The sequence below is a fragment of the Hyposmocoma kahamanoa genome, unplaced genomic scaffold (assembly GCF_003589595.1).
Source record: "Hyposmocoma kahamanoa isolate Upper Pololo Valley unplaced genomic scaffold, ASM358959v1 202, whole genome shotgun sequence".
Lineage (NCBI taxonomy): Eukaryota > Metazoa > Arthropoda > Insecta > Lepidoptera > Cosmopterigidae > Hyposmocoma > Hyposmocoma kahamanoa.
Window position 1 is genome coordinate 14855210 of NW_020653726.1, and position 12426 is coordinate 14867635.

Sequence of the window (12426 nt, forward strand, 5' to 3'; positions counted from 1 at the left end):
TACCGATTAGATGTGATTCCGTTTATTTTGTAATTAGATGTTTTGCTGTTCCCGCACCACCGAATATAACAGCACGGCATTGTTAGATATCTTTATTACAATAAATACAGAATATTTTTTGGAATATACGGAGACGAATACACACAGGTCAGTGCTTGGCCTGTCTACATTTCAGTGCAAACGAGAGTTGATATTTATAAGAGCTGTATCGTTAAAGTGTTACCAGGAATATATGGTCCTTATTTCGTCTCTATTTCTGGTTATATAATCGATGACAGAATCACACCAAAGTAAGTGTTTTTTTTTTTCAACACTGGCATTCGGCAGAATCATCGTGGAAGTCGATGGAGCCATTATAAAGACATTGAAATTGGATCACGAATTCGATCTACGAGTATAAATAATTCGTTTTAGTTAAAATTGTGAGTTATGCCCATTAGTGTTGTCAGGGATGATAAATATACATGGTTATTTTTAATTAACTCGAAATCTTTTAACTTGGTATGCCTACATTAAAAGAACTTACGTTATATTCCACGAATGCGCACAATTTTTCGAATAGTTTTCTTCCATTTATATGCGAAGTTAACAAATTTTAAAATTGTCAAAAACCGTATCATAAGTTCTTTATTTTAATGGTAATTTAAGAGGTTTCGTGGCTATTGAACATAATTTTGTATAAGGTGTGTTTACACTTTTGCGTCTTCTCTTTAAACGTATTTTTGTGTTACATTTGCCGTTTGTTTTCTAAATAACTTGAATTGATTGAAAAATCCAAAACTGAATGTGCTTATGCCATAACCACCACGATACGTCAGTCTTTATCAGCAACTCATCATCATAATCATGACCACATGGCCACACTTGTCATCACATAACCGCAAAAATCACATACTACAATTACGAAATCTTTTACAAGGTTTCTGTAAAAACGGTTTCGAGACGGTTCACCAAGGAAAGTATCGTGATGAAACCTGCACGTCGAAGAAGGTTCACAATCTTCGGACAACGTGTGAAGTCCCCAGCCCACATTGGGCCAGCGTGGCGGAATATGGCCTTCGCTTGAGAGGAGACCCGTGCTCAGTAGTAGGACTTATAAATGGGTTGATAATGAATTAACGAATGCACCGCATGATAACGTTTTTTTGTAAAAACAACCTTATAAACGGCTACACGTTGCATTTGAAAGAACCTATTTACAGCCAGGAGTCGCATAGCAAAGCGAAAACGCTTAGGTGTAAACATTTACGCACAGTATTTGTAGGATAGGAGCACGGATTAAATTAATTTGCAGCTTGCAAATTTTGGAAACATGTTGCCATTCATACAGTTTTGCATAAACCAAATATTTATAGTCTGTACCTGACTTGCCACCTATTTTTCATTGTTATTGTTTAAACGACAGATAGATAGCGCTATACTTCCAAAAATCAGCTGCGTTATGTCTAGCCATATATTTGCCGAATTGCTGCTGAGCTTCGGTACATGTAGCTCAAGACTAATGCTCTAGTCTCCCTGTTATAGACTGAAAAAGTCGCATTTTAAAAAGACAAAGCTGAGTCGCTACGCGACAATGCTTAAATTATAAAGTCACGACTAGACAAATACAGACAAGAATAGGCGCCGTTGTGTGGAAGCTTTAAGGCGAAAAGCAAATTTTGATTTAAGTGGGAGCAATAATGTTATAAATAAATAATACTATCTATCTTTCGTAACTGTTGTTTGTTATTTTAAATATTTTTGCGATCATTTATTGTTAAACTTAATACGTACTCAAAATTACTTAAAGGTTGTGAATTGGTTACAATTTTTATTGGATTAACTTATTCCAAAAATCGTATTGCGTATTGCGTTACTTGTAAAGCTACTTGCCAAATATTGCAGAGAATTTAAACTCAGATATACTATTTTTGATGGCGTTTTTAATCGTATCATGTTCACATACATACCAGAATCATTTATTTTATTAGACTCGTCTAAATAAGTTGTTAAATGCATTAAACTATGTTATATAGTTATATGTATATCATATTAAAGTATTGTAATATAGGCTAAGTTCATTTACAAAATATTCAGACCGCAATCTGGGGGTCTACTCTCGATCTCCGTCTGACATCCGTCCGAAACAATTACTGCCAAATAAGCAATACTTGACCAAATGAAAAGACGCGTGATGCGAATGAAGCTTCATACTTGACACTTGTCTTTTAATTTTGTCGAATATTGCTTATTTGACGGTAATTGTTTCGGACGGATGTCGGACGGAGATCGAGAGTAGACCCCTGATCAAATTTTTGATGTTGCCAGACGCAGATGTGATATCAAATTTTTTACCTAACTATAGCACTACTATCGAGGTACATTCGGGCAATTTCTACCGGAAGTAAAAAATGTTCGTAATTCAAATAAACAAGACGGCTGTCGTACAAATTATTTGTTCAATGAAACTATTAGAAATAGCTGGGGAAATTTGACGACTCTCATAGAGCTCTACAAAAAAAATGACACGTAGACTTTCTACTACAATACCCGCTGGCAGATTGCGGTCGGTATATTTGGAACTTCCCAGAGCCTGCACTAAAATCGTATAATAATAAATTGTCATATTTATTTGGGATTATTTTAGGTATAATATAGTGACGTGTTGATTATATTATTGTAACTAAAAAAAAATGAATGAAACACGAAACAGTATTGAATGTTTAAAAACTTGTGATTGTCAAAGTGAGAGATGACCTCATTGTTTGTGATTTATAATTTATTTATTACGTTTTGTAGTATACAGTTAATTACATACTATTTTGTTTAATAAATAAAACCAGTTTAAATGAAATAACGCTCACTTTTAAGCGGCCTAACACATTCCTGTAACCTGCAGTAGTGTGAAAAAATTGCACAATTTATTAAAGAGTGCTTGTGTATTAGCACAAATAGCAAAAATACGTTTATGTGTAAAGATGATTATGGAAATACAGCTTTAAAATTGCGAATGTTTCTTTTAATTTTTTATCTACTTTATTTCCTTGTGCATAATGGTGTAATATTCTTTTGGGAGTGTTTCGTAACTTATAGAACTTGCTCAGATGTTCGATTTCGTAACACAACAGAAAACTATTTATTATTTACTTGTAAGAATTTTCTCTTCGACCTATTTCATGGCCCATTGGTCGAAACAAAGGACATCCGTGCAATAATAGTATTTTATTTTTGAATAAGCTGCTAAAATAGCACAATCCAGCTTTCTCAGTTTCGCTTTAAGGTAAATAAAATCTTAGTGCCGCTGCTGTACTTTCGCCGCAGGCAACTCGTGTCGATATTCATTCTCCCTGGACTTTGCGTTTTGTTGTTTTCAACTTTGTGTATTGTGTATTTTGGAATGAAAGGGGGATACGGCTATCATATAGTGAAACAGGATGAGGCAGTTGAACAACATGTGGTCTGGACTGCAAAGTAATACAATCAAAAGCACGTCATACTTGACACTGAATCATAAGCGCCAAGTTGAATTTAAAAGTGTCCAGTTTTCTTCTACTAATAATTTTTACAGAAGCACACCAAAGCAAATACTGTCCTAACTCAACATTGTGGAATTGAGAAAACACGATTTGAAAACAAAAAACTGAACGAAACCAATATTTTAACAGGGTTATTTGTAAAATACTAACCTCCCAGGACTATGTTATTAACATTATAAACAATAAATTTAAAATTGCCTCTGTGGCCGAACGGTTACCATGCGGGACTGCCACGCAGAGGTCCCTGGTTCCATTCCCGGGCCCGGAGAAATATTTGTATGGCCTACTTTTATTTCTCTCGTGAGTTTGGGTGTAATTTGTGGTTGTCTATGTGTGCGTCCATGGCACCCGCGACACAGGTTTCCCCTAGAGCGGGGCTATGTTGAGTGTGTGCGTTATTATTATTTAGTTCCGTGACTTTGACAAAACATGATAAATGTACTAAAAATTAAGTACTAAGTTTTTTTTGTACTATCAGACACTTTAGGTCTGTATTTGGTAGTAAGTTCAAACGTGCGAGCGTCCTCTCCGACGACTCCTGCGTTTTGCACAGTTTCACCGTTTAAATATGATTTATTTTCTATGAAAGTAAAATCTAACGAATTATTAAGTCATGAAACAAATAAAATATGTATAAGTAATGTACTTATTTATACATATACATGTATTCTAGTTTATAAATTTCTGATTAATTATTAAGAATAGATCACAATCACATTGTTCGCAATAAGATCCATTCAGTTTTTTTTAATTTTCACATTGAGTTTTCTCAATTTCACAATTTTTGAGCTACAAGAGTGTTTGGTTTCACGTGAGAGTCGTTGGTTGAATAATAATAATAATAACGCACACAGTCAACATATCCCCGCACTAGGGAGACCCTGAGTAGCAGGTGTCATGGACACACACTGAGAGTCGTATTCCAGAACTCTACTCAATACTCAAATCAGGACTTGCTGATTGCAGTGAGCACTGAAAAATCATACTCAAGTCCTTGCCTTTAGGGTAGTATTTCCAGTGCTTGAAATCATACTCAAGTCTGCTCAAATCCTGACTTGAGCATTGAGTAGAGTTCTGGAATACGACCCATAGACAACCACAAATTACACTCAAACTCACGAGAGAAATAGATGTAGGCCATACAAACATTTCTTCCGGCCCGGGAATCGAACCTAGAACTTCTGCGTGGCAGACCGGCATGGACACATTCGGTCACGGAGGCATGTATGCGTGTACTTTAAGTGATACCGTCCATTAAGGTTAAAAGTAAAAAAATGTGCACTTGCAGGAACACAATTAAAAGTAAAAAGCAGTGTTGGGCATTAATCAATTAAATTTCAATCAATAATTCAATCAGATTAAAAAATCAATTCAATTGAAATCAATTGCAATTAAATCAATTGCGACGCGTCGCAATTGATTTAATTGCGATTGATTTTAATTGCAATTGATTTTAATTGCAATTGATTTCAATTGAATTGATTTTAATTGCAATTAAATTTGTAATTAAAATCAATTCCGGCCGGTTGGGGGGGAGGCCGGTTGGGGCCCCCGGTTTGGGACCCGGTTAGGGGGGCCCGGTTGGGGCCCCGATTGGGCGTTGGGGGCCCATTACCGGGGCCCCAACCGGGAGTCTCAAACCGGGGCCCCATCCGGGCCCCCAACCGGGTCCCTAACCGAGGGCCCCAACCGGGGGCCCCAACCGGGCCCTCCAACCGGAGCCTTCAACCGGGGCCCCCCAACCGGGGTCCCCAATCGGGCCCCCAACCGGCCCCCTAACCTGCCCCCAGCAGGCCCCCAACAGGCCCCCACAGCCAACGCCCTAACTCACCCCCATATGCCCTATAAATTTATCATAATTGTCAGTTTTAATTGTTAATCAAAAACATTGAAAAGATTGAAAATTGATTAATTGTTAATTGTAGATATTTGCGATTAACGATTGATCAATTGTTAGTTGCGAGAACCGCATTGTTAATTGCTGTTTCGCAATTGACAATTAATCAGTTGTCAATCGTTAATTGCCAGAACAATTAAATTTTGCCCAACACTGGTAAAAAGTAATCTTGCATCTGCGGGAACATAATGAAAATTATAAAAAAAAAGTAAAAAACAGCTTTAACCTTTATTTGACCTTATAGGTTTCGACATTGGAGTATCTAGAACACGTGTCGGATGAGATGGTAGACCCTCCGATAAACAATATAACATTTGATTTCCTAAAACATTTATTCACAGCAATAAATATAACCAAAAACACTTAATTTTAAACAAAATCTATCTAAACTTGTCTTTATCAATTTTGACAAAATCATACATCATTTGATATAAGAAAAGCCTTAAGTAATATATTAAATATGTAAGTAAAATACATATTTAAGGAATCTAAGCTTAAGTTATTTAGTAAAGGATTGTATGGATTACACGATTTAACAAATTCCCATTTAATGTTTTTTATTAACTTAAGTTCAGTCCATAGATTAATGCGACGGTTTTTGCGAGCCGCATCGCGTCGAATTTTAAGAAAATAAAAATTGGTTGAGCACAGTATATGATGAGGCAAAACTTGTCACCTTAGGCCGCTTGGTATATGATAAGAAAATAAATATGTACAGTCGATGCTCTAAGATACCTGACCCTCTAGCCTACCTTTTGGTTCTGAGAGTCTTTCTATGCATTTAACAGAATAGTGTAAACGAATTCCAGGTTTTTGGTTTAAATTTGTATTTATGTAATGTAATTAAAGGTCAAATTGGCTTAAAAAGTTTCTTAAAAAGTAGTAATTCACTAATGATGCACTAAGGAAGTCATATCATAAAATGAATTTATATTTATCGTAAAACAAATTTTACGGCTTACAAGATAAAGGTTAAGTTTGTTTAACACCTTTCCTCACACTGCGCACTGATTGCTCAGAACCAAATAGACGGTTTGAGGTCAGGTATCTTAGGGCTACGACTGTTTTTGACCAATGAGCGATGCCGCATTGCTCTAGAAAAAGGTTTTTTATTTCACAAAAAACCCCAATACATTGTTGTCTTGACAATAATAATCGCATAAAGCTTGAAGTTTTTTTAATAAAATTATAATCTACTTACGAAACATTTTTACAAAATAATATAAAAACCAAAAATATGGTTTGTTTTTCAACAATAATAGGCACATATTTTTCTTACTCTTATATACATTCATCTCATTTAATGGTGTAAAATTTCATTTTTACTTGTAATTTCAAATTAGTTTTATTGCTCGTCTACGTCAATATGATATTTCTATCACCAAAAAACGTACAACTAAGACCTGTAGATAGTTAAATAATAACTATTACAAGTTCTAACAACACGACGTATATTCTATCGAAGACATCTGGTTGGAGTTTTCTATAAAACTGCTCTTGGTTTATCGAACATGTGTATGTGGAATTTTGCTTGTTTGTTTTCTTAAGTTAAAATTACTATAATCAATTGCTGGTAGCTTTTGTGCAGAAAATCCGTGCGACACATTGATCTTATTAACATCAATTTTGTTTTTGAAACAGTATGCAAATAAAAAGTGCTGTTTGGGTAATTTTTAGATTAGTTTACTGTAATTAATTTCGGTGGTAATTTTTACTCGTATTATTAAGTATTCGAATAAATTACCGTGAATTAAGAAATAATATTTCAGGTTACTCACTCGAATATTAAATATTACTTACTTCATGGTCATATTTTACGATATATGTTTAACAGTAATTGACCCTAAATTAGGTAGGTACAGGAAACGAATCTGAAAATTACCCTTTTAATTTCAAATTATATCTCAGTTTCTCTGTACATTTTTCATTATTTCAATAATTCATCAATTATTAATAGAAACATCTGTTTTCGGTAATATTACCAAAAACATTTTTCTTAATTCTATTCAGTGTCAAGAGTGTTATATTAAAACATCGAAAAATTATTTTCCGAACAATTGCACATTTTACCTTTATGACATCATTACACTCGTCACGTTTTCTGTATCTAGCAGTTTTCATAATGTTATCATTTTATATGTATTTTTTCGACGTAAAATCAAGCGGTATAAGTTAGAACAGGACAAGCTTCTCCCATTCCTAGAGCATAATAACGCAAAGTTCGAAGAATTGTATTCTTATACTGTCTTTAGTCAACTTGTTAAAAAAATATTCGGCTAATTTTATACACTGTTAGGACAATTACCGGCACGATCCGTTCTGCACAAAAACCACTTTCCCCAAAACCCGTTGGTCAAAATAAAAGGTTTTTGCTTAATATTTGGCGCGCTAACAAAAAAATGGCATAAAATAAGTGTTTCTCTGTTCAGGCACTATTATTATGTCACTTGTAAAATCCATTCGAACTGCTTGGAATGTAAACGGCAGTATAGGTATTTATTTGTTATTAAGTTACAGAGCTAGCAAGGTTACACCGTAATGCAGTCAACGTGAGGTTTAGAATTACTTGCCGACTCACGGCTATGTATAATTTTTGCCCTCGAAAAATAAAAAGGCACAAGTAGCAAATTCAAAATTCCTAGATAAATGACTTTAAAATTGTTCTACATTTTTCTGAAGTATAGTTAAAATATATTCTTAATGCATAAGACATCTTTAATACCGAAAGTTTAATTGCATTTTAACTATAAATTTTTAAACAATATCTTTTTTTTGTACCAAGTTAGAGAAAATTTTCTCTTTTAAATTGGTGGAAGAAAAAATTGCTTATAAAGAGCATAAATAACTCAAATGTAATTTTTTTATATTTGACATATTTATGATAGAAGTAAAGAGCACATTGATAGCCAGGTCTAATTGAACGAGATAAAAATAAGGGTACAGTTACGTACATTATTAAGTAAAATCATTTAATATTAGTGGTTTTAACTTAATAAATGTAATAGGATTTTTTATAACAGAAAGTATGATTATTGATGTCAATCGTGTCTTTTGAGTTTACTATATATCCAGAAATTATTGATATTCTACAAAAATATCAATAATAATTCAAATAAACATTAAAACAATAAAAATTAAGTATACATAAAAATATGTATATATATAAGCTCAATTTTAATAAGAAAATGTTAGTTGTGCCTTTTTTCGTTCCAAGGGCAGATTCCAGGCGCCCACTGACGAGATGGCACAGTAGGAGATTTCTTGATGACAAATAGTAATATACCTCACTGCTATGACATTACAGTTGAAATTTCATTCGTTTGCTTAAGGATACCGAGCCGTCATGCCTCGGCAACCTTCATAATGCTTCAAATAGAGCATAGGCGCGAGCATAATGTCCTGACGGTAGACATCAGCATGCCTAAGCCTGGTAGCCTAAGGATACCGCTGCATATTTGATTGAATGCCGAAGGATCCTTGTCATAGCATCCCGCCAATGGGCGCTGGGTTTTATTATGGACGTGATACTCTAGCGTGCGTCCACTAACGTGACAACACTGAGACTTTGAGCAGAACAACTTAGAGACTTTAAACCTCCAAGTTATCTATCACGGGCATGACCCCCCGTAAGGTTGCTGGCTTTTAGCTAGTCACAGAATTTTATTAACTCACTCACTTTAGTATCAAGTATTTTTAAATATCATTGTCGATCTAAATATTACATTCCCTACATTTTCGTTTAAAATGGACCTTAATGACTTCCTACCTAAAATAAAATGACATAAAAATAACGTATCCGTATGTTTGATGTACCGTCACTTATAAAGAAGCATGGCAAGAGTCAAGGTGTCTATGCTAAGCTGATAATAATGGCGTTTAATTTCTAAGATATATACGTCATTATTAAGGGCGTCTTCAAACTAGATGCTTATACAAGCGCTGCAGTGACGCCACTAATTTTCACATAATATTTAGAAGAGAATGCTAGTGCAACAAAGTTAGATCCGCATAAAGATTATGAAATTTAGAATTAAGTGCTAATGAGTAAGTGTTTAAATTAGTTGTTTGCACTAACACACGTGCGTTTCCGAGACGATTTTCACTCTTTTGTTCTATTGCATTCTAAAGATAAATAGGTGCAAATAATAATTTGCCAACTCACAATTCACAATTAGAGAATTAAAAATTAATGAAGTGCTACAGACGCGCAGCTCCCGCGCCACTGTAGCGCTTCTACAAGGGTCTAATGTGAAGGCGCCCTAAGGTGTGAACCAATCATCGACTAGCTTGTGGATTGGTTGGTTTAGTGACATTTCAATCGTTCGATTACAATTTTTTTATTAACTATTTTTATGAGATTTTTTATATGAATCAAAGCGAAAAGTGATATGTTAAGACGCTTGCCACGTATTTTGAATAATGTATTTATGGAAAATCCACCGCACGCCCATAGCCCCACTTAGAGTACAGATTTTTGCTACATAATTATTATTTAAGGTAAATGGTAAATGTTGCAATTCTACCTTATATAGGTATATAATATGCAACGCAATTTGAAGTTACGAGTATATTGTAAGTGTTATCGGGCTACCATTAAACGGTCACTAGAGGGCGCGTAAAGTGTAGATGTTAATATACCCAGCATTAACCGACTTCAAAAAAAGGAAGAGGTTCCCAATTCGACTGTTTTTTTGTATGTGTGTTAGGCGATAACTCCATTTGTGAACCGATTTTGTTGACTTTTTTGGTGGAAAGGGCCTGGTACCTCAGATGTGGTCCCATTTAAATTTGAAGAAAATTGTCCACCTCTAAGGGTGGCAAATTAGGGAAGAATGACTTTTGAGGTCGGTTTTTTAGCTACATTGAGTTATGACGTCAATAGAGTGTCAGTAGAATGGCAGTGATGGCATTCATTTATTCAATTACTAACAATTGATGTTGTCTTACTAAAACTACCACGCAAATTACTATGTATATCTTAAATTTTCATCTCGTTTAATCAGAATTTAGTCTTCAAATCAAACATACAACATATTAATAAAGTATGCCATCGGCTTGCCATTGTAGAGCAGAATACCAAAAAATTGCAATGGCAATTGAACAATAATTCAATGGCATCGAGTATATAACCAGAAATAGAGACGAAATAACCATCCATCCCTGGCAACTCATCAGGCAAATGGGCCTTATGTCACTTTTAAGTATCAACTCGCGTTTGCGCTGAAATCACAAGTTAGAAAACTGATATTGTACAGCGCCAACAACTGACCTGTGTGTACGTCTCCATATATTCCAAAAATATTCTGTATTTATAGTATTAAAGGTAATATGTCTAACAATGGGGGGCTGTTCGATTCGGTGATGTGGGAAAAATAGCAAAATATTTAATAACAAAACAAACGGAATCACATATAATCGGTAATTAAGTATTAAATATGTAATTTTTAAATTTTTGTCCATTATAGCAAAGCTCAAGTTAAATTCGTCGATTTGAAATGAAACAATTGAATTTCGAATTCGGGCTGGTCAATCGAAGCACAGTTGTCATCGTAATGAATTGGCAGAATAATTTTCAAACAAACTAAATGAGATTTTCGTCTCTATTTCTGGTTATATACTCGATGTCCAATAGCCATTGACAACCACTACCATAGTAGAACAAGAACAAGTAGGGCAGCTCCGTACCCAATAACAGCGCGGTTTGTACGTGTACAGACACACACATTCGCATAATAATGAAATGCGCGTTGTGACGACCAGTGTCGTGCAACGCTAGAGCACCCTTAGGTTTGAGTCCGTACAAGCCGCACTGCGACGTTTAATATGGAGTTACCATATTTGTCCTTACGCTTCGGCCACGAAAATATCGCCACGCTTGAAGCGTCAATTCGCTGAAAGCGACAATTTTAAAACTTCAAAATACACCCACGATATTTGGTAATGGGGTCTTCGGTGGAGGGGGGGAGTCAAGGAAATAAATATTTAATATTGTTTGATATTACTGGTGAAATATGCTTTAAATATATATTAATAATAATGTAAATTAATTACTATTTGCTTTAAGTAACCAAACAAAAACAAAATAATTTGTTTCAAACGATGATGCGCGGAGCGACAGTTTTTGCATACTATGGAACTTTCTCGTATAATTTATTCTGCTCGCACGCAAAAACGCGCGTAATGCTTGTGCAAATTCGCTCGTTTAAACGCTCACGTCTAGAGCGTTAAGACGGAAAGCACGCTTAAAAAATTTTGCTTTTTAAAATAAGCATAATGTGAATAATAATTTTATAAATAACGATAAAGCTCGTGTTTTACAAATAAACTTACTTATCTTAAATCGATTTTTAAGCTTCAAACTAAAAAGCGTCTAAAAAAAGCACGCTTTTTTAAAAAAGCTTAAAAAATAAGCACTTTTCTCATCTTTATTCGCTTGTAGCGAATTTTGCTGCAAGTTGCAGCGCTACTTTGTAAATAAAATCATATATTTGTAATTGACGCTCGACGCTGACGCTTGTAGCAATAAGCGAATTCGCTAGGAGCGTCGCGACTCGTGGCCCTCGTGTTATTCTACTACGCCAATACTCGTTACTTTTAGAAGAATACCAAACGTACATAATGCTGCCAATGACACTCTATCCACACACAATTGAGATGATTTAAAATTAGCAAACTTGGGGACCCATTTGTTTGGTGTCGTAGCCCTTTTATCTACATCGAAGCCACTTTCAAACCGAACGGTGGCTCTGTATCCCAGCGATTTCGAAGTTAATCGTAACACTGTCCCATGTGCCTCTAATTTCATCACCAATATTTCATCACAAGTAGCAGCAGAGCTCCTTGAGAAAGAGTTCGTCTAGGGAAGTACTGCCACCTTACATATTTCTGCCGCCAAGCAGTATTGTGAGCATTACTGCGTTCCGATTTAGAAGGCTAAGGGTCTGGTGAAATTACAGGCACATGGGACATGTCAATTTATGTCTCTGGGTGAAGGGCAGTGCCCATAAAATCTTT